Source organism: Balaenoptera ricei, chromosome 7 (assembly GCF_028023285.1).
Source record: "Balaenoptera ricei isolate mBalRic1 chromosome 7, mBalRic1.hap2, whole genome shotgun sequence".
NCBI classification, from domain to species: Eukaryota; Metazoa; Chordata; class Mammalia; order Artiodactyla; family Balaenopteridae; genus Balaenoptera; species Balaenoptera ricei.
The window spans coordinates 74086849-74111438 of NC_082645.1; the positions used below are offsets into that span (position 1 = coordinate 74086849).

At 38.3% G+C, this 24590-nt stretch overlaps 1 pseudogene; it reads left to right on the forward strand.

The window, feature by feature from the left end:
* Positions 1 to 22758: 22758 nt before the first annotated feature.
* Positions 22759 to 23413, forward strand: LOC132368589 (thioredoxin, mitochondrial-like; annotated as a pseudogene).
* Positions 23414 to 24590: the final 1177 nt, after the last annotated feature.

Genomic DNA, 24590 nt, shown 5'->3' on the forward strand with positions numbered 1-24590 from the left:
TGGACAACTTCCTAGAAACATACAGCCCACCAAAATGGAATAAAAAAGAAATAGATAATTTGAACAGACCAATCACTAGAAGTGAAACAGAATCTGTAAATGAACAAACAAACCAAAAACTCCTTACAAACAAAAGTCCAGGACAAGATGGCTTCACAGTCGAGTTATACAAAACATACAAAGAAGAATGTATACCAATCCTTCTGAAACTCTTCCAAAAGGCTGAAGAGGAGGAAACACTCCCAAAGACATTTTGTGAAGCCAGCATCACCCTGATACCAAAACCAGACAAAGATACCACTAAAAAAGGAAATTACAGACCAATATCTTTTATGAATATAGACGCAAAAATTCACAACAAAATATTAGCAAACTGAATCCAACAGCACATAAAAAAGATCATACACCACGGCCAAGTGGGATTCATCCTAAGTTCACAAGGATGGTTCAAAATATGCAAATCAATCAATGTAATACACCACATTAAAAAAGAAAAGTCAAAAACCACATGATCACCTCAATGGATGCAGAAAAAGCATTTGACAACATTCAACATCCATTTATGATAAAAACTCTTAACCAAAGTGGGTATAGAGGGAACATATCTCAACATAATAAAAGCCATTTATGACAAACCCACAGCCAATATAATACTTAATGGTGAAAGGCTGAAAGCCTTCCCACTAAAATCTGGAACAGGACAAGGATGCCCACACTCACCATTTCTATTTAACATAGTATTGGAAGTCCTAGCCATAGCAATCAGAGAAGAAAAAGAAATAAAAGATATCCAAATTGGAAGAGAAGAGGTAAAATTTTCACTATATGCCGATGACATGATACTATATATAGAAAAGCCTAAGGATTCCACACAAAAACTACTAGAGCTGATAAATGAATTCAGCAAAGTAGCAAGATAGAAGATTAACATTCAGAAATCTGTTGCATTTCTTTACACTAACAATGAAATATCAGAAAGGCAATGTAAAAAAACAACACCTTTTAAAACTGCACCAAAAACGAAACAAAACAAAAAACTAGGAATAAACCTGACCAAGGAGGTAAGACTTATATGCTGAGAACTATAAAATATTAATGAAGGAAATTAAAGAGGGTGCAAAGAAATGGAAAGATATCCCACACTCTTGGGACTAGAATTAATATTGTTAAAATGGCAATATTATCCAAAGCAATCTGTAGAGTTAATGTGATCCTTATCAAATTACCCATGACATTTTTCACAGAACTAAAACAAATAATCCCCCAATTTTTACGGAACCATAAAAGACCCAGAATTGCCAAAACAATCCTGAGAGAAAAACAACAACAACAAAGCAGGAGGCATATCTCTCCCAGACTTCAGACAATACTGCAAAGCTACAGTAATCAAAACAGTGTGGTACTGGTACAAAAACAGACATAGGATCAATGGAACACAATAGAGAACCCAGAAATAAACCCACACACTTACAGTAAATTAATCTTTGACAAAGGAGGCAAAAATATAAAATGGAAAAAAGACACTATCTTCAGCAAGTGGTGCTGGGAAAGTTGGACAGCTGCATGTAAATCATTGAAGTTAGAACACACCCTCACACCATGCACAAAAATAAATTCAAAATGGCTTAAAGACTTAAACGTAGGACATGACACCATAAAACTCCTAGAAGAGAGCATAGGCAAAATATTCTCTGACATAAATTGTATGAATGTTTTCTTAGGAATTGCTCCTAAAGCAATATAAATAAAACCAAAAACAAACAAATGGGACCTAATAAAACTTACAAGTTTTGCACAGCAAAAGAAACAATTAAAAAAAAAAAAAACCTATGGGATGGGAGAAAATATTTGCAAATGATGCGACCCATGAGACTTAATCTCCAAAATATACAAACAGCTCATACAACTCAACAAAAAAAACAAAAATCCAATCGAAAAATGGGCAGAAGACCTAAAGACACATTTCCCCAAAGAAGACATACAGAGGGCCAGTAGGTACATGAAAATATGCTCAACATCACTAATTATTAGAGAAATGCAATCAAAACTGCAATGAGATACCACCTCACACTGGTCAGAATGGCCATCATTAAGAGTCTACAAATAACAAATGCTGGAGAGGGTGTGGAGAATGTAAATTGGTACAGCCACTATGGAAAACAGTATGGAGGTTCCTCAGAAAGCTAAAAATAGAGCTACCATATGATCCAGCAATCCCACTCATGGGCATAGACCTGGACAAAACTGTAATTCAAAAAGATACATGCACCCCTATGTTCATAGAAGTACTATTCACAATAGCCAAGACATGGAAGCAAGCTAAATATACATCAACATATAATGGATAAAGAAGATGTGCTACATTGGCCAGCAAGATGGTGGAGTAGAGGATGTGAGATCATCCCTTCTTACAAAAATACCAAGATCACAACTAACTGCTGAACAACCATCATCAACAACAACAACAGCAACAACAAAACGCTGGAACCTGCCAAAAAAGATACCCTACATGCAAAGACAAAGAAGAAGCCACAATGAGATGGTATGAGGGGCACAACTGTGATAAAATCAAATCCCATACCCGCTGGGTGGGCAACCCACAAACTAGAAAATATTTATACCACAGAAGTTCTCCCATAGGAGTGAAAGTCTTAAGCCCCACATCAGGCTTCCCAGCCTGGGGGTCTGGCAACAGGAGTAAGAGACCCCAGAGAAGCTGGCTTTGAAGGCCAGCTGGGTTTGATTGCAAGAATTCCATAGGACTGGGGGAAACAGAAACTCCACTCTTAGAGGGTGCACACAAGGTCCCATGCACACCAGGACTCAGAGAAAAAAGCAGTGACCTCATAAAAGACTGAGCCAGACCTACCTGCTAGTATTGGAGGGTCTCTTGTGGAGGTGGGGGGCGACTGTGGCTCATTGTGGGGACAAAGATACTGGCAATGGCAGTTCTGGTGAGTATGCATTGGCATGAGCCCTCCGGAGGCTGCCATTTCCTTCCCAAGACCTAGCTCCACCCAACAGCTTGTAGGCTCCAGTGCTGGGGTGCCTCAAGCAAAACAACCAACAGGGTGAGAACACAATCCCACCCATCATCAGACAGGCTCCTTAAAGTCTTCCTGAGCATGGCCCTACCCACCAAAGGAACAAGACCCAGCCACACCCACCAGTGGGGAGGAACTCTTCAACCAGGAAGCCTACACAAGCCTCTTAGACAGCCTCATCCACCAGAGGGCAGACAGCAGAAGCAAGAAGAATACAATCCTGCAGCCTACTGAATGCAAGCTGCAATCACAGAAAGTTAGACAAAATGAGATGGCAGAGAAATAGGTCCCAGATGAAGAAACAAGATAAAACCTGAGAAGAACAACTAAATGAAGTGGAGAAAGGCAATCTATCAGAAAAATAATTCAGAGTAATGATAGTGAAGATGATGCAAGATCTTGGAAAAAGAATGGAGGCACAGATCAAGAAGATGCAAGAAATATTTAACAAAGACCTAGAAGAACTAAAGAACAAACTAACAGAGATGAACAATATAGTAACTGAAATGAAGAATACACTAGAAGGAATCAATAGCAGAGTAACTGAGGCACAAGAATGGATAAATGAGCTGAAAGACAGAATTGTGGAAGTCACTGCCATGGAACAGAATAAAGAAAAAAGAATGAAAAGAAATGAAGACAGTCTAAAAGGGGTCCCCAACCCCTGGGCCACGGACCAGTACCAGTCCATGGCCTGTTTGGAACCAGGCTGCAAAACAGGAGGTGAGCAGCAGGCAAGTGAGTGAAGTTTCATCTGTATTTACAGCCGCTCCCCATTGCTCGTGTTACCGCCTGAGCTCCACCTCCTGTCAGATCAGTGTTGGCATTAGATTATCATAGAAGCACAAACCCTACTGTAAACAGCGCATGCAAGGGATCTAGGTTGCATGCTCCTTATGAGAATCTAATGCCTGATGATCTGAGGTGGAGCTGAGGCAGTGATGCTGGTGCTGGGGAGTGGCTGCACATACAGATTATCATTAGCAGAGAAGTTTGACTGCATAGTGACCATAATAAATCAATTGCTTGCAGACTCACATAAAAACCCTATCAGTGAGTGGCAAGTGAAAACAAGCTCAGGGCTCCCACTGATTCTGCATTATGGTGAGCTGTATAATTATTTCATTATATATTACAATGTAGTAATAATAGAAATAAAGTGCACAATAAATATAATGCACTTGAATCATCTCAAAACCATTCCCCCTGCCCTGGTCAGTGGAAAAATCGTCTTCCACGAATCCAGTCCCTGGTGCCAAAAAGGTTAGGGGCTGCTGGTCTAAGGGACCTTTGGGACAACATTAAATGCACCAATATTCACATTATAGGGGTTCCGGAAGGACAAGAGAGAGAGAAAGGACCTGAGAAAATATTTGAAGAGATAATAGCTGAAAACTTCTCTAACATGGAAAAGGAAACAGTCACTGAAATCCAGGAAGAGCAGAGTCCCATACAGGATAACCCATGGAGGAACATAGCAAGACACATAGTAAACAAACTGACAAAAATTAAAGACAAAGAAAAAATATTAAAAGCAACAAAGGAAAAGCAACAAATAACATACAAGGGAACCCACATAACGTTATCAGCTGATTTCTCAGCAGAAACTCTGCAGGCCAGAAGGGAGTGGCACAATATATTTAAAGTAATGAAAGGGAAGAACCTACAACAAAGAATACTCTACCCAGCAAGGCTCTCATTCAGATTCAGCAGAGAAATCAAAAGCATTACAGACAAGCGAAAGCTAAGAGAACTGAGCACCACCAGACCAGCTTTGCAACAAATGCTAAAGGAACTTCTTTAAGTGGGAAAGAAAAGGTCAGAACTAGAAACAAGAAAATTATGAATGGAAGAGCTCACCGGTAAAGGCAAACATAAAGTAAAGGTAGGAAATCATCTTCACAAAAATAAATCAAAACCAGCAACTGTGAGGAGAGCACAAATTCAGGATATTGGAAATTCACTTGAAATTAAAAGACCAGCAACTTAAAACAATCTTGTATATATACAGACTGCTATATCCAAACCTCATGGTAACCACAAACTGAAAATCTACAATAAATATTCACACACAAAAAGAAAAAGGAATCCAAACTCAACACTAATGTTAGTCATCAAGTCACAAGAGAAGAGAACAAAAGAGGAAGGGAAGAAAAAAGACCTACAAAAAACAATCCAAAACAATTTAGAAAATAGCAATAGGAACATACATATCGATAATTACCTTAAATGTAAATGGATTAAATGCTCCAACCAAAAGACATAGACTGGCTGAATGGATACAAAAACAAGGCCCATATATATGCTGTCTACAAGAGACCCACTTCAGATCTAGGGACACATCCAGACTGAAAGTGAGGGGATGGAAAAAGGTATCCCATGCAAATGGAAATCAAAAGAAAGCTGGAGTAGTAATACTCATATCAGACAAAGTAGACTTTAAAATAAAGACTGTTACAAGAGACAAAGAAGGACACAACATAATGGTCAAGGAATCAATCCAAGAAGATATAACAAGTGTAAATATATATGCACCCAACATAGGAGCACCCCAATATATAAGGCAAATACTCACAGCCATAAAAGGAAACATAGACAGTAATACAATAATAGTGGGGGACTTTAACACCACACTTTAATCAATGGACAGATCAACCAGGTAGAAGATCACTAAGGAAACACAGGCCTTAAATAACAAATTGGACCAGATCAACTTAATTGATATTTATAGAGTATTCCATCCAAAAAAAATTCTTCTCAAGTGCACATGGAACATTCTCCACTACTGAGCACATGCCGGGCCTCAAAGCAAGCCTCAGTACATTTAAGAAAACTGAAATATCAAGCATCTTTTCCTACTACAACACTATGATATTAGAAATCAACTACAAGAAAAAAACTGTAAAAAACACAAACATGTGGAAACTAAACAATATGCTACTAAAAAACCAATGGATCTCTGAAGAAATCAAAGAGGAAATCAAAAAATACCTAGAGACAAATGAAAACGAAAGCATGACAATCCGAAACCTATGGGACATGGCAAAAGCAGTTTGAAGAGGGAAGTTTATAGGAATACAATCTTACCTCAGGAAACAAGAAAAATCACATACAAACAACCTAACCTTACACCTAAAGCAACTAGAGGAAGAAGAACAAACAAAACCCAAAGTTAGTATTATAGAAGGAAAGAAGTCATAAAGATCAGAGCAGAAATAAAAGAAATAGAGACAAATAAAACAGTAGCAACGATCAATGAAACTAAAAGCTGGTTCTTTGAAAAGATAAACAAAATTGATAAACCTTTAGCCAGACTCATCAAGGAAAAAAGCAAGAGAGCTCAAATCAATAAGATTAGAAATGAAAAAGAAGTTACAACTGACACCACAGAAATACAAAGGATCATAAGAGAATACTACACGCAACTACATGCCAATAAAATGGACAATCTGGAAGAAATGGACAAATTCTTAGAAAGGTATAACCGTCCAAGGCTGAACCAGGAAGAAATAGAAAATATGAACAGACCAATCACAAGTACTGAAACTGAAACTGTGATAAAAAAACTCCAAACAGAAGTCCAGGACCAGACAGCTTCATAGGTGAATTCTATCAAACATTTAGAGAAGAGTTAACACCTCTCTTTCTGCAATTATTCCAAAAAATTTCAGAGGAAGGAATACTCCCAAACTCATTCTATGAGGCCACCATCATCTTGATACCAAAACCAGACAAAGATACCACAAAAAAAGAAAATTACAGGCCAATATCACTGATAAACGTAGATGTAAAAATCCTCAACAAAATACTAGCAATCCAAATCCAACAATATGTTAAAAGGATCATACTCCATGATCAAGTGGGATTTATCTCAGGGATGCAAAGATTTTGCAATATCTGCAAAGCAATCAGTGTGATACACCACATCAACAAATTTAAGAATAAAAACTATATGATCATCTCAATAGATGCAGAAAAATCTTCTGACAAAGTTCAACACCATTTATGATAAAAATTCTCCAGAATTTGGGCATAGAGGGAACATATCTCAACATAGTAAAGGCCATATATGACAAACCCACAGTTAACATCATACTCAGCACTGAAAAGCTGAAAGCATTTCCTCTAAGATCAGGAACAAGATAAGGATGTCCACTCTTGCCACTTTTATTCAACATAGTTTTGGAAGTCTAGCTATGGCAATCAGAGAAGAAAAAGAAATAAAAGTCATCTAAATTGGAAAGGAAGAAGTAAAACTGTCACTGTTTGCAGATGACATGACACTATACATAGAGAGTCCTAAAGATGCTACCAGAAAACTACTAGAGCTCATCAATGAATTCAGCAAAGTTTCAAGATACAAAATTAATACACAGAAATCTGTTGCATTTCTACACACTAACAATGAAAGATCAGAAAGAGGAATTAAAGAAAACAAAATCCTATTTACCATCACATAAAAAAAAAACAACAACCTAGGAATAAACCTACCTAAGAAGGCAAAAGACCTGTACTCTGAAAACTATAGGATGCTGATAAAAGAAATCCAAGATGCTGCAAACAGATGGAAAGATATACCATGTTCTTGTATTGGAAGAATCAATATTGTGAAAATGACTATACTACCCAAGGCAATCTAAAGATTCAATGCAGTCCCTATCAAATTACCAATGGCATTTTTCACACAACTAGAACAAAAATCTTAAACTTTGTATGGAGGCACAAAAGACCCCAAATAGCCAAATCAATCTTGAGAAAGAAAGACAGAGCTGGAGGAATCAGGGTCCCTGACTTTAGGCTATACTACAAAGCCACAGTCATCAAAACAGTATGGTACTGGCACAAAAACAGAAATACAGATCAATGGAACAGGATAGAATGTCCAGAAATAAACCCAATCACCTATGGTCAATTAATCTATGACAAAGGAGGCAAGACTATACAATGGAGGAAAGATAGTCTCATTAATAAATGGTGCTGGGAAAACTGGACAGCTACATGTAAAAAAACAAATAGAACATTCTTTAACACCATACACAAAAATAAACTCAAAATGGATTAAAGACCTAGATGTAAGACCGGATACTATAAAACTCTTAGAGGAAAACATAGGCAGAACACTCTTTGACGTAAATCACAGCAATATCTTTTCTGAGCCGTCTCCTAGAGTAATGGAAATAAAAATATACAAATGGGACCTAATTAAACTTAAAAGCTTTTGCACATCAAAGTAAAGCACAAACAAAACAAAAAGACAACCCACAAAATGGGAGAAAATATTTGCAAATGATGTGACTGACAAGGGATTAGTCTCCAAAATTTACAAACAGCTCATGTGGCTCAATATTAAAAAAACAAACAACCCAATCAAAAAATGGGCAGAAGACCTAAATAGACATTTCTCCACAAAAGACATACAGATGGCCAACAGACACATAAAAAGATGCTCAACATCACTAATTATTAGAGAAATGCAAATCAAAACTACAATGAAGTATCACCTCATTCCGGTCAGAATGGCCAACATCAAAAAGTCTACAAATAATAAATGCTGGAGAGGGTGTGGAGAAAAAGGAACCCTCCTACAGTGTTGGTGGGAATGTAAATTAGTACAGCCACTATGGAGAACAGTATGGGTGTTCCTTAAGAAACTAAAAACAGAGCTATCATATAATCCAGCAATCCCACTCCTGGACATATATCCAGAGGAGAACATGGTTTGAAAGTATACATGTGGGACCTCCCTCATGTAGTTCAGTGGTTAGGACTTCGTGCTCCCAATGCAGGGGGCCCAGGTTCAATCTGTGGTCAGGGAACTAGATCCTGCATGTCACAACTAAAAGAGCTCACACACCACAACTAAAGATCCTGCATGCCACAACAGACCCAGCACAGCCAAATAAAAAAATAAATATTTTTTTAAAAAAGAAAAGAAACATATACCCTAATGTTCACTGCAGCACTATTTATAATAGCCAAGACATGGAAGCAACCTAAATGTCCACGACAGAGGAATGGATAAAGAAGATGTGGTATATATATATATATATATATATATATATATATATATATATATATATATATATATATATATATATATATACATACACAGTGGAATATTACTCAGCCATTAAAAAGGAATGAAATAATGCCATTTGCAGCAATATGGATGGACCTAGAGATGATCATACTAAGTGAAGTAAGTTAGACAGAGAAAGACAAAAATCATATGATATCACTTATATGTGGTATCTAAAACAAATGATACAAACGAACTTAATTACAAAACAGAAACAGACTCACAGACATAGAAAAACACCAAGAGGAAGGAATACTCCAAAACTGATTTTACAAGGCAAGCTGATACCAAAACTAGACAAAGACACTACCAGAAAAGAAAACTACAGACCAATATCCCTTATGGATATAGATGCAAAATTGTCAATAAAATACTAGCAAACCGAATTTAGCAACACATTTAAAAGATCATTCACCATGATCAAGTGGGATTTATCCCTGGAATGTAAGGATGATTCAACATTCACAAAATCAATGTGATATCACATTAATGAAATGAATGAAAAAAAATATAATCATCTCAATAGATGCAGAAGAAAAATTTGACAAAATTCAAGATTTGTTAATGTAAAAACTCTTAAAAATTATGTATAGGGCTTCCCTGGTGGCGCAGTGGTTGAGAGTCTGCCTGCTAATGCAGGGGACACGGGTTCGCGCCCTGGTCTGGGAGGATCCCACATGCCGCGGAGCAACTGGGCCCGTGAGCCACAACTACTGAGCCTGCGCGTCTGGAGCCTGTGCTCCGCAACAAGAGAGGCCACGATGGTGAGAGGCCCGTGCACCGCGATGAAGAGTGGCCCCTGCTTGCCTCAACTAGAGAAAGCCCTAGCACAGAAACGAAGACCCAACATAGCAATCAATCATTCAATAAATAAATCTTAAAAAAAAAAAAAAATTATGTATAGAAGAAATGTACCTCAACATAACAAAAGCCACACGTGACAAGCCAACAGCTAACATATTTAGTGGTGAAAGTAGGAAAGCCTTTCTGCAGAGATCAGGAACAAGACATGGGTGCCTACTCTCCCCTATTCAACATAGTAGAAGCCCTTGCCAGAGTAATCAGGTAAGAAATAAAAAAGGTCAGAATTTGAAAGAAAAATGTAAAATTGTGTCTATGTGCAGATGACATGATTTTTATTAGAGAAAATTCTAAGGACTCCACAGAAAAAGTGTTATCTCTACCCAGTGATTTCAGTAAAGTTGTTGGATACAACATTACCAAAAAATCATTAGCATTTCTATATAATAACAATACATAATCTGATAAAAAATAAAAAAAAGATCCCATTTAAAAGAGCATCAAAAATAATAAAATACTTAGGAATAAATTTAACCAAGAATGTGAAAACTTTACACTGAGAACTACAAGACATTGATGAAAGAAATCAAAGAAGACAAAAATTAACAAAAATTTATCCCATGTTCATGGATTGGAAGAATTAATATTGTTAAAATGTTCATACTACACAAAGCCATTTATATATTCAATACAATCCCTGTCAAGATTCCAATATTTTTTTCACAGAAATAGAACAAACAATTCTAATACTTGTATGGAATCACAAAACTCCCTGAATAGCCAAAGCAATACTAAGAAAAGACAAAGCTGGAGGCATCATGCTTCCTTATTTCAAACTATATTATAAAACTACAGTTATCAAAACAATATGGTAATGGTACAAAACCAGATACATAGACCAATTAAATAGAATTAAGAGCACAGAAATAATATTAGTCAATATTAGTTAACCATGTATATATGGTCAACTAATATTTGACAGGGGAACCAAGAATACTCAATAGAAGTTTCTTCAATAGATAGGTGTTGGGAAATCTGGATATTCACATGTAAGAAATAGAATAGACCCCTATTGTACACCATTTACAAAAATTAACACAAAATGGATTAAAATCTTAAATGTTAGATGAAAAACCATGAAGGTCCTAGAAGAAAACGTACAGAGAAAACCTCCTTGACATTAGTTTTGGCAATGATATTTTAGACATGATGTATAAAGCACAAGTAACAAAATAAAAAATAAAGAACTGGAAATACATCAAACAGCTTCTGCACTGCAAAAGAAACAATCAGCAAAATGAAAAGACATCCTATGGAATGCGAGAAAATATTTGCAACCCAAGTACATACATATCTTATTGTATTGCACTCCACTTTGTTATGCTTAGCAGATATGGATTTTTTTTACAAACTGAAGGTTTGTGGCAACCCTGTATTCAACATGATGATTAGTATTTTGTGGCAAGATATCTTTAAATTAAGGTATATACTTTTTTAGACATAATGGTATTATACACTTAATAGACTACAATATAGTGTAAACATAACTTAAAAAAAATTTTATTGGACTATAGTTGATTTACTATGATTTAATGTTGTGTTAATTTTAGGTGTACAGCAAAGTGATTCAATTATACATATACATATATCCATTCTTTTTCAGATTCTTTTCTCATATAGGTTGTCACAGAATATTGAGTAGAGTTCTCTGTGCTGTACAGTATATCCTTGTTTGTTGTCTATCATATACATAGTAGTGTGAGTATGTTCATCCTAAGCTCCTGAGTCATACTTACCCCCTGCATTTCCCTTTTGGTAACCATAAGTTTGTTTTCGATATCTGTAAGTCGGCTTCCTCTTTTGTAAATAAGTTCATTTGTATCATTTTTTAAAAAATTAGATTCCTCATATGAGTGATATTATATGATATTTGTCTTTTTCTGTCTGACTGACTTCACTTAGTATGATAATTGCATTCATGTTGCTGCAAATGGCATTATTTCATTCTTTTTTATGGCTGAGTAATATTCCATTGTATATATGTACCACATCTTCTTTATTTATTCCTTTGTCAATGGACATTTAGGTTGCTTCCATGTTTTGGCTATTGTAAATAGTGCTGCAGTGAATATTGGGGGACATGTATCCTTTTGAATCATGTTCTTCTCTAGGTATATGCCCAGGAGTGGGATTACCGGATCATAATCATAACTTTTATATGTATTGGGAAACCAAAAAATTTGTATGCTTTGCTTTATTGTGATATTTGCCTTATTGCAGTGGTCTGGAACCAAATCTGCAATATCTCTGGGTTATGCCTATATCTGATAAGGGCTTAATATCCAAAATATAAAAAGAACTTATATAACTCAATAGCAACCCCCCCCCCCCCCAAAAATCCAATTTTAAAATGGGCAAAGGACATGAATTGATATTTTTCCAAATAAGATATATGAATGGCCAACAGGTACATGAAAAGATGCTCAACATTACTGAAAATTAGGGAAATGCGAATCAAAACCACAGTGAGATATCACCTCATACCTGCTAGAATGGATAACATCAAAAAAACAAGAGATAACATGGCTGGTGGGGATGGGGAAGAAAGGGAACCCTTATGCCTGTTGGAGGGATTGTAAAGTGGCCAATCCCAGCCAATGTAGAAAACAGCATGGAAGTTCCTTAAAAAACTAAAAATAGAACTACCATATGATCGAGGAATTCTATTTCTGCAAATATACTTAAAGGAAAGAAAAACACTATGTTGAAGAGATATCTGCACCTCCATGTTTATAGGAAAATTCTTTCCAATTTTCAAGACATGAAACCATCCTAAGTGTTTTGACAAATGAATGGATAAAGAGATTGCTATATATATATATATATATATATATATATATATATATATATATATATATGACAGAATATTAATCCAACATGAATAAAAGAGAAAATCCTGCAATTTGTGACAGCATGGATGGACATAGAGGGCATTATGCCAAATGAAACAAGTCTAAAAAAGAAAGACAAATACTGTGTCATCTCACTTATGTGTATAATAAAAAAAAACCCAAAAACAAAACTTGTAAAAAGAGATCAGACTTGTGGTTACCAGAGGTGAGAGGAGGGGAAACTGGATGAAAGGAGTCAAAAGGTACAAATTTCCAGTTATAAGATTAAAAATACTAGAGATATAATGTACACCATGATGACTAAAGTTAACCATGTTGTACCGTATATATGAAAAATGTTAAGAGAGTAAATTCTGAGTTGTCATCACAAGGCACAAAATATTTTTTCATTTTTCTTTCCTTTATTGTATCTGAGATGATGAATGTTATCAAAATTTATTGTGGTAATCATTTCACCATGTATGTAAGTCAAATCATTATGCTGTACACCTTAAACTTATACAGTGTTGTATGTCAATTATATCTCAATAAAACTGGACAAAAGACATACAAATTCCTCAACCAAATATTAAGAAACTGAATTCAACAATACATTAGAAGGATGATATACCATGATCAAGTGGGTTTATTCCAGGGGTGCAAGATTGGTTCAACATCCACAAAATCAATGTGATACATCACATTAACAAAATAAAGGGTAAAAATCATATGATCATCTCAACAGATACAGAAAAACCTTTTGATCAGATTCAACATTCTTTATGATTAAAAACTCTCAACACAGTGGATACATAGGCAACATACCTCAACATAAAGTCCATATATGACAAGCCCACAACTACCATCGTACTCATTGATGCAAAGCTGAAAGTTTTCCCTCTAAGATCAGGAATAAGACAAGGATGCCCACTCTCAACACTTTTATTCAATACAGTATTATAAGTTCTAGCCAGAGCAATTAAGCAAGAAATAAAAGGCATCCAAATCAGAAAAGAAGCAGCAAAACTGTCATAGTTTGCAAATGAAATGATATTATGTATAGAACACTCTAAGGACTCCACCAGAAAACTGTTAGAACTAATAACCAAATTGAGTAAAGTTGTAGGATACAAAATCAATATACAAAAATCAGTTGCATTTCTATACACTAATAACAATCTGTCAGAAGAAATTAAGAAAACAATCCCATTTACAATTGCATCAAAATGAATAAAATACCTAGGAATAAATTTAACCAAGGAGGTGAAAGGCCTGTATGCTGAAAACTATAAGACACTGATGAAAGAAACTGAAGATAAGGCAAATGGACTGGAAGGATATTGTTAAAATGTCCATACTACCCAAAATATTCTACAGAATCAATGCAATCCCTATAAAAATTAAATGGCATTTTTTTTTCACAGAAATAAAACTAATAACTGGAAAACTTGTATGAAACCACTAAAGACCCTGAAGAGCCAAAGCAATATTGAGAAAGAACAACAAATCTGGAGTATCACACTTCCTTATTTCAAAATATATTACAAAGCTATAGTAATAGTTATAAAGCTATAGTTTGTTACTGGAATAAAAAGAGACACATAGATAAGTGGAACAGAACAGAGAGCCCAGAAATAAACCTATGCATATATTGTCAATTAATTTATGACAAAGGAGGCAAGGATACACAATGGGGAAATAACAGTGTCTCCAATCAGTGGTGTTGGGAAAAAGAATGAAACTCGACCACTATGTTACACCATATTACACCATACACAAAAATCAACTCAAAAATGGACTAAAGTCCTGAATGTAAGACCTGAATCCATAAAATGTCTAGAAGAAACCATAGGTGGTAAGCTCCTTGACATTGATCTTGGCAATGATTTTTTTGCATTTGATACCAAAGACAAGGCAACAAAAGCAAAAATAAACAAGTGGGATTACATCAAACTAAATGCTTCTGCACACCAAAGGAAACCAGCAATAAAATGAAAAGGCAACCTATTAAAGAGGAGAAAATATTTGCAAATCATATATCTGATAAGGGGTTAATATTCGAAATATATAAAGAACTCACAAGACTCAAGAGCAAAACAAAAAATATGATTAAAAAATGGGCAGAGGATCTGAATAGACATTTTTCCAAAGAATACATACAGATGGCCAATAGGTACATGAAAAGGGACTCAACATCAATAATCATCAGGGAAAATGCAAATCAATGTCATAATGAGAGATCACCTCACACCTATTAGAATGGCTATCACCAAAAAGAGAACACGTGTTAGCAAGGATGTGGCAGAAGGGGAACCCTTGTGCACTGTTTTCAGATTAAACGAGTGCAGTCCCTATGGAAAACAGTTTGGAGGTTCCTCAAAAATAACATGTTATGGTGACTGTAGTTGATAACTCTGTATTATATAATTGAAATTTGCTGAGAGTAGAACTTAAATATTTATATATATATGTATGTGTATATGTAAATACAAATAAGTGTATATATATATGTACACATACATATATACGTATGTATTACTAGATGGGAGGAATCCTTTCACAATGTATATGTATATACATTGACAAACATATGATGTACACTTTAAATATCGATTTACTTGTTAATTATATCTCAATAAAGCTGAAAAAAATAAGAAAGTTAATCTTTAGTGAATTATGTGGAGAACTACTAGGAATTGTATAGCTAAATTCTCATACAGAATATTAAAGATATGTTCTTGCATATTCCTTTGGTCATATTTTTCTCTAGTCAACATTCTTTCCCATTAAATTATGTAATGCTCTCTCATTAAAGTCCAGGACTCCCTGGCTTCTAGGAAATCAGGTACTGTCATTTTTATACCATCCTTTAAAAATACTGAAGGCGTTTGGATAGTTAGAGAATACATGCAGATATGATGCATTTCAGATTTAATTTTTTAAAAATGCTTTAAACATCAGATAAAATACTAATTGTCTAGAGGTAATATGAGTGAATTGTCTAGAGGTAATATGAGTGAATTTACACTGGTTACAACGTAAAGTTAATATATTTTAGGGGAGGAGATTAAGATGGCAGAGTAGGAGGGTGCTGAGCTTACCTTCCCCCATGACCACATCAAAAATATATCTACATATGTAGCAATTCTTACTGAAAGCAACTGGAAACTGGGAGAAAGACTCATATACAAAGAAAGCTGTAAAGAAATATCCACTTGGAGTCAGGTAGGAAGGGAAGAGAAGTGATCATGTAGGGACATGCACCTCTAGGAGGGGACACAAAAAGGGGGGATTACACAGGCTCAGATATCCTCCCTGGGGAGTGAGCAGTTTAAATATAGGGTACCCAAACCCTGGGGTTCAACATTAGGAAACTAGTCCCCTTGGCTAGTTTGACAACTAGTGGGATTGTCAGGGGTGCTTGAGCAACATGAACTTCATTCATAAAGAGCATACACATGCTTGCTTGCTCCCAAAACAAGGTGGAGGAAGCAGATTTAGAGTGCCTGGGACTCTGGCCAGTTTCCTGTGATGGCCCCAGTGCATGCTCTTGCCCATGTCAAGTGCTCAGTCTTGCCCCTCCTGCTCCATGATGCAGCTCCCCACTAGGGTGAAGGTTGTCACTGCTGATGAGAGCGCTCAGTTGTGAGGGACAGTGCTGTCTAGGACCTGGCAGTACATCTGAAGGGGGCAGGGGTGGCCATTGCTGGCATGCTAGGAGGCAGCAGATCAGGAGCAGTCTGGAATTCTGACTGGTGTGCTGGGACCACCCCAGCATGTGCAGTAGCATGCACTGGGTGCCCGATCCAGCCCCTCTTTCTCCAGATGTTGCTCTCTTCTGGGGCAAAGATGTCATGCTGGGATGGGGGAGAGCACACAACTAGAGGGAACAGAGCCAGCCCCTGACCCTCAGGGCTTCTGCTTCAGCACCTTGGGACCTGACCTTGTCCCCAGTAGGATGGTGTCATCCACTAAGCATAGGAGAAGTCCTGACTCACACTTGGTTCTGGCTCTAGCCCCTCCATCTCCAGCCCCACTTCCCAGCAAGGTGATAGCCACTAGCACACCCTGAGGGGAGACATGTCTCTTGCTCACTTCAGATCCAGCTCTCCCACCAAAGACACTGGGCACTTTCAGACTGTATAGGGATGTACCCACACAAGGACATCCTTTTGAGACTGGGATAGGTAACTGTTTCACCTAATCTCATGGAGAGAGAGAAGGTGGAACAAAATGAGAAGACAAAGGAGTTTGTTTCAAATAAAAGAAAAAGAAAAAAAAAAAAAACCCCTGAAAAACAACTAATGAAACAGAGATAATTTACCAGATAAGGAGTTCAAAGCATTAGTAATAAGAATGCTAACTGAACCAGAGAAAAGAATAGATAAATACAGTGAGAATTTTAATAAGGAACTAGAAAATATGAAGAAGAATCAGTCAGAGCTGAAGAATACAATGACCAAAATGAAAAACACACCAGAAGGAATAAACAGCAGACTAGGTGATACAAAAAAACACATAAGTGATCTGGAAGATAGACTAGTGGAAATCACCCAATCAGAATAGCAAAAAGTAAAACAAATTTAAAAAAATGAGAACAGTTCAAGGGATATCTGAGACAATATCAAGCATACCAACACTTGCATTACAAGGGTTCCAGGAGAAGACAGAGAGAAAGGGGTTGAAAATATATATGATAAAATTATGATTGAAACGTTCCTGAACCTGAAGAAGGAAACAGATATCCAGGTACAGGAAGCAGAGAGAGACCCAAACAAGATGAACCCAAAGAAACCCATACCAAGACCTTTCATAATTAAAATGGCTAAGTTAAAGTTAAAGAGAGAATTGTAAAGGCAGCAAGAGAAATACGAGTCACATACAAGAGAACCCCAAGAAGGTATCGGCTGATTTTTCTGCAGAAATTTTGAAGGCCAGAAGGGAGTGGTATGATATATTTAAAGTGAAAAAGGGAAAATATTACAACCTAGAATACTCACCTGGCAAGATTATCATTCAGAATTGAAGGAGAGATAAAAAACATCTCAGACAAGAGAAAACTAAGAGTTCATCAATAGAAAACAGACCCTAAAAGAAAGGTTAAAGGGTTTTATCTAAGTGGAAAAGAAAAGGCTACAACAAGAAGTAAGAATCTATATAAGGGGTAAAAATCCCTCTAGAAAAGGTAAATATACAGTAAAGGCTGTGATCAACTACTTAAATAAGCTAATATAAGGATTAAAAGACAAAAAAATTGAAAATCAACTATAACTACAATAAACAGTGAAGGGACAAAAATGAAGATGTAAAATATGACATAAAATCCACAAAACGGGATTAACCAAGATGGCGGAGTAGAAGGACTTGCTCTTGCTCCCTCTTGCGAGAGCACCAGAATCACAACTGGCTGCTGGAAAATCATTGACAGGAAGACCCTGTACTTCACCAAGGAGGATACCCCACGTCCAAGGACAGAGGAGAAGCCACAGTGAGACGGTAGGAGGGGCACAATCAGAGTAAAATCAAATCCCATACTGCTGGGTGGGTGACTCACAGACTGGCGAACACTTATACCACAGAAGTCCACCCACTGGAGTGAAGGTTCTGAGCCCCACGTCAGGCTTCCCAACCTGGGGGTCCGGCAACGGGAGGAGGAATTCCTAGAGAATCAGATTTTGAAGCCTAGTGGGAATTGATTGCAGGACTTCGACAGGACTGGGGGAAACAGAGACCCCACTCTTGGAGGGCACACACAAAGTAGTGTGCGCATCGGGACCCAGGGGAAGGAGCAGTGACCCTGGGGGAGACTGAACCAGACCTACCTGCTGGTGTTGGGGGGTCTCCTGCAGAGGCGGGGGGTGGCTCTGTTTCACCATGGGGACAAGTACACTGGCAGCGGAGGTTCTGGGAAGTGCTCCTTGGCGTGAGCCTTCCCAGAGTCTGCCATTAACCCCACCAAAGAGCCCAGGTAGGCTCCAGTGTTGGGTTGCCTCAGGCAAAACAACCAACAGGGAGGGAACACAGCCCCACCCATCAACAGTCAAGTGGATTAAAGTTTTACGGAGCTCTGACAGCCACAGCAACAGTCAGCTCTACCCACCTCCAGAGCCTCCCATCAAGCCTCTTAGATAGCCTCAACCACCAGAGGGCAGACAGCAGAAGCAAGAAAAACTACAATCCTGCAGCCTGTGGACCAAAAACCACAGTTACAGAAAGATAGACAAGATGAAAAGGCAGAGGGCTATGTACCAGATGAAGGAACAAGAAAAAACCCCAGAAAAACAACTAAATGAAGTGGAGATAGGCAACCTTCCAGAGAAAGAATTCAGAATAATGAGAGTGAAGATGATCCAGGGCCTCGGAATAAGAATGGAGGCAAAGATGGAGAAGATGCAAGAAATGATTAACAAAGACCTAGAAGAATTAAAGAACAAACAAACAGAGATGACCAATACAATAACTGAAATGAAAACTACACTAGAAGGAATCAATAGCAGAATAACTGAGGCAGAAGAACGGATAAGTGACCTGGAAGACAGAATGGTGGAATTCACTGCTGCGGAACAGACTAAAGAAAAAAGAATGAAAAGAAATGAAGACAGCCTAAGAGACCTCTGGGACAACATTAAACGCAACAACATTCGCATTATAGGGGTCCCAGAAGGAGAAGAGAGAGAGAAAGGACCAGAGAAAATATTTGAAGAGATTATAGTCGAAAACTTCCCTAACATGGGAAAGGAAATAGCCACCCAAGTCCAGGAAGCGCAGAGAGTCCCATACAGGATAAACCCAAGGAGAAACACGCCGAGACACATAGTAATCAAAGTGGCAAAAATTAAAGACAAAGAAAAACTATTGAAAGCAGCGAGGGAAAAACGACACATAACATACAAGGGAACTCCCATAAGGTTAACAGCTGATTTCTCAGCAGAAACTCTGCAAGCCAGAAGGGAGTGGCATGATATACTTAAAGTGATGAAAGGGAAGAACCTACAACCAAGATTAGTCTACCCGGCAAGGATCTCATTTAGATTTGATGGAGAAATCAAAAGCTTTAGAGACAAGCAAAAGCTAAGAGAATTCAGCACCACCAAACCAGCTCTACAACAAATGCTAAAGGAACTTCTCTAAGTGGGAAACACAAGAGAAGAAAAGGACCTACAAAAACAAACCCAAAACAATTAAGAAAATGGTCATAGGAACATACATATCGATAATTACCTTAAACGTGAATGGATTAAATGCCCCAACCAAAAGACATAGACTGGCTGAATGGATACAAAAACAAGACCCATATATATGCTGTCTACAAGAGACCCACTTTAGACCTAGGGACACATACAGACTGAAAGTGAGGGGATGGAAAAAGATATTCCATGCAAATGGAAATCAAAAGAAAGCTGGAGTAGCTATACTCATATCAGATAAAATGGACTTTAAAATAAAGAATGTTACAAGAGACAAGGAAGGACACTACATAATGATCAAGGGATCAATCCAAGAAGAAGATATAACAATTATAAATATATATGCACCCAACACAGGAGCACCTCAATACATAAGGCAACTGCTAACAGCTATAAAAGAGGAAATCGACAGTAACACAATCATAGTGGGGGACTTTAACACCTCACTTACGCCAATGGACAAATCATCCAAAATGAAAATAAATAAGGAAACAGAAGCTTTAAATGACACAATAGACTAGATAGATTTAATTGATATATATAGGACATTCCATCCAAAAACAGCAGATTACACGTTCTTCTCAAGTGCGCACGGAACATTCTCCAGGATAGATCACAATTTGGGTCACAAATCAAGCCTCAGTAAATTTAAGAAAATTGAAATCATATCAAGCATCTTTTCTGACCACAACGCTATGAGATTAGAAATGAATTACAGGGAAAAAAACGTAAAAAAGACAAACACATGGAGGCTAAACAATACGTTACTAAATAACCAAGAGATCACTGAAGACATCAAAGAGGAAATAAAAAAATACCTAGAGACAAATGACAATAAAAACACGACGACCCAAAGCCTATGGGATGCAGCGAAAGCAGTTCTAAGAGGGAAGTTTATAGCTATGCAAGCCTACCTAAAGAAACAAGAAAAATCTCAAGTAAACAATCTAACCTTACACCTGAAGAAACTAGAGAAAGAAGAACAAACAAAACCCAAAGTTAGCAGAAGGAAAGAAATCATAAAGATCAGAGCAGAAATAAATGAAATAGAAACAAAGAAAACAATAGCAAAGATCAATAAAACTAAAAGCTGGTTCTTTGAGAAGATAAACAAAATTGATAAGCCATTAGCCAGACTCATCAAGAAAAAGAGGGAGAGGACTTAAATCAATAAAATCAGAAATGAAAAAGGAGAAGTTACAACAGACACCGCAGAAATACAAAGCATCCTAAGAGACTACTACAAGCAACTTTATGCCAATAAAATGGACAACTTGGAAGAAATGGACAAATTTTTAGAAAGGTATAACCTTCCAAGACTGAACCAGGAAGAAACAGAAAATATGAACAGACCAATCACAAGTAATGAAATTGAAACTGCGATTAAAAATCGTCCAACAAACAAAAGTCCAGGACCAGATGGCTTCACAGGTGAATTCTATCAAACATTTAGAGAAGAGCTAACACCTATCCTTCTCAAACTCTTCCAAAAAATTGCAGAGGAAGGAACACCCCCAAACTCGTTCTATGAGGCCACCATCACCCTGATACCAAAACCAGACAAAGACACTACAAAAAAAGAAAATTACAGACCAATATCACTGATGAATATAGATGCAAAAATCCTCAACAAAATACTAGCAAACAGAATCCAACAACACATTAAAAGGATCATACACCACGATCAAGTGGGATTTATCCCAGGGATGCAAGGATTCTTCAATATACGCAAATCAATCAGTGTGATACACCATATTAACAAATTGAAGAATAAAAACTATATGATCATCTCAATAGATGCAGAAAAAGCTTTTGACAAAATTCAACACCCATTTATGATAAAAACTCTCCAGAAAGTAGGCATAGAGGGAACCTACCTCAACATAATAAAGGCCATATATGACAAACCCACAGCAAACATCATCCTCAATGGTGAAAAACTGAAAGCATTTCCTCTAAGATCAGGAATGAGACAAGGATGTCCACTCTCACCACTATTATTCAACATAGTTCTGGAAGTCCTAGCCACGGCAATCAGAGAAGAAAAAGAAATAAAAGGAATACAAATTGGAAAAGAAGAAGTAAAACCGTCACTGTTTGCGGAAGACATGATGCTATACATAGAGAATCCTAAAACTGCCACCAGAAAACTGCTAGAGCTAATTAATGAATATGGTAACGTTGCAGGATACAAAATGAATGCACAGAAATCTCTTGCATTCCTATACACTAATGATGAAAAATCTGAAAGAGAAATTATGGAAACACTCCCATTTACCATTGCAACAAAAAGAATAAAATACCTAGGAATAAACCAAAAAAAAAAAACAACTGGTAAATGAAAACAACATTTAAAATTGTGTTGTCATTAGAGTATACACAAAGTAATTGAAGCTGTAGGTATAGAAGTGGTTGCCTTGAGAAGACATGTATAATAAGGAAAGGAAGAAAGGAAGGAAGGAAAGAAGGAAGGAAGGAGGGGAAGAAGGAAAGCAAGAAGGAAGGAAGAGAAGGAAGGGAAGGAAAGAAGAGGTCTTCAAAAATAGGGAGATTTAAGTGGCATTTAAGTAAACCTGCCAAAGGGAGCAGTGGCAATCAAGGGACCTGAGTATTAATTAGGAATGACTGATCACGTGAGTCCCATGAGGGTAGGGATCACATCTGCTTCTCATTTCTGGAGCAGAGCACCTAGCACAGTACCTGGCCAGTAGATGCTCCATTCGCAATTGTCCAGTGTTGTCCATGGGGCAGGAAAGCTACAAATACCATTGGCTGCGGCAACTGGGTGACTGGGGATGTGTGCAAGCTGGATGGCAGGCAGTGAGTAAAGAAATGAATAGGGAACAGAAGTGCCCTTGACCGGTGGGGAGGGCCGCGCTGTGCACCCCTCTGCTCTCGCTGCAGGGAGATGGCTGAGCGACTTCTCCTGGGGAGGTTCCTGGCCTCCATAATCTGCAGGAAGCCCTCTCAGAGTCAGTGGGCGCCCCTTGCCTCCAGGGCCCTGCAGACCCCACAGCGCAGTCCTAATAACCTGACAGTAACACCCAGCCAAGCCCAGTCAATATACACCACCAGAGTCTGTACAATGACCTTTAACATCCAGGATGGACCAGACTTTCAAGACTGAGTTGTCAACAGTGAGACACCAGTGGTTGTGGATTTCCATGCACAGTGATGTGGTCCCTGCAAGATCCTGGGGCCAAGGTTAGAGAAGGTGGTGGCCAAGCAGCATGGAAAGGTGGTGATGGCCAAGGCGGATATTGATGACCACACAGACCTCGCCATAGAGTATGAGGTATCAGCTGTGCCCACCGTGCTGGCCATCAAGAATGGGGATGTGGTGGACAAGTTTGTGGGCATCAAGGATGAGGACCAGCTGGAGGCCTTCCTGAAGAAGCTGATTGTCTGACAAGCAGGGAAGCGTCCTGACTGCCCCTGCCCACCTGGGCCCCGTGGTCCCGGGGGACCCAGATAGAACTCATAGCCCTTCTGTGCCGGCCCTTCCTACCTCCTCCCTCTGCCTGGCCCCTGTGGGTCCGTGCTTTGGAGACCAGGCCTCCAAACACAGGAGCCTCAAGTGCTCCCAACCTGGCTGACCGCCAGGGTGGCCGCCCAAGGAGCGGTGCCGCCACCGAGCTGGGACAGCCGTCTCCTCACCCACTCTCTGCTCCTTCTAGGGCTTGTTGCCGTGCTCCCAGGATGCTGGGACAGAGTCCCGGGGCCAGCCTGCAGTAACAGCTTGGTCTCCCTGCTCCCTTCTGATCTGAACCCCGGTGCCTGGCTCATCTGCCTCCTGCATTTTTCTTTCCTGCTGCTGTTTTGTAAAAAAAAAAAAACAGAAGAAGCAAAAAAGAAACCCAGGGCTTCCCTGGTGGCGCAGTGGTTGAGAATCTGCCTGCTAATGCAGGGGACACGGGTTTGAGCCCTGGTCTGGGAGGATCCCACATGCCGCGGAGCAACTGGGCCCGTGAGCCACAATTACTAAGCCTGCGCGTCTGGAGCCTGTGCTCCACAACAAGAGAGGCCGCGATAGTGAGAGGCCCGCGCACCGCGATGAAGAGTGGCCCCCGCTTGCCACAACTAGAGAAAGCCCTCGCACAGAAACGAAGACCCAACACAGCCATAAATAAATTAATTAATTAATTACCAAAAAAAAACAACCCATAGAATACAGTACCAACAGCGGACCCTAATACAATCCACGGTCGTTGGTGATAACGATGTGTCAATGTAGGTCCATTTATTGTAACAAATGTACCACTCTGGTGTGGGATGTTGATGATGGGGAAGGCTGTGCATGTGTGAGGGCAGGGGGAGTATATGAGAAGTCGCTGTACTTTCTACTCATTTTGCTAATGTTTTGTTATTTGTAATTTCTTCTTCTAAAAAAAAGAGGATATTAAAAAAAAAAAAGAAATGAGTTATCAAGCCATGAAAAGACACGAAGGAACCTTAAGTGCATATTGCTAAATAAAAGAAGCCAATCTGAAAAGGCTGCATACTGAATGACTCCAACTATATGACATTCTGGGAAAGAAAGTAAAAAGATGTGATAGTCAGGGGTCAAGGGTCAAGGGTCAAGGCGGGG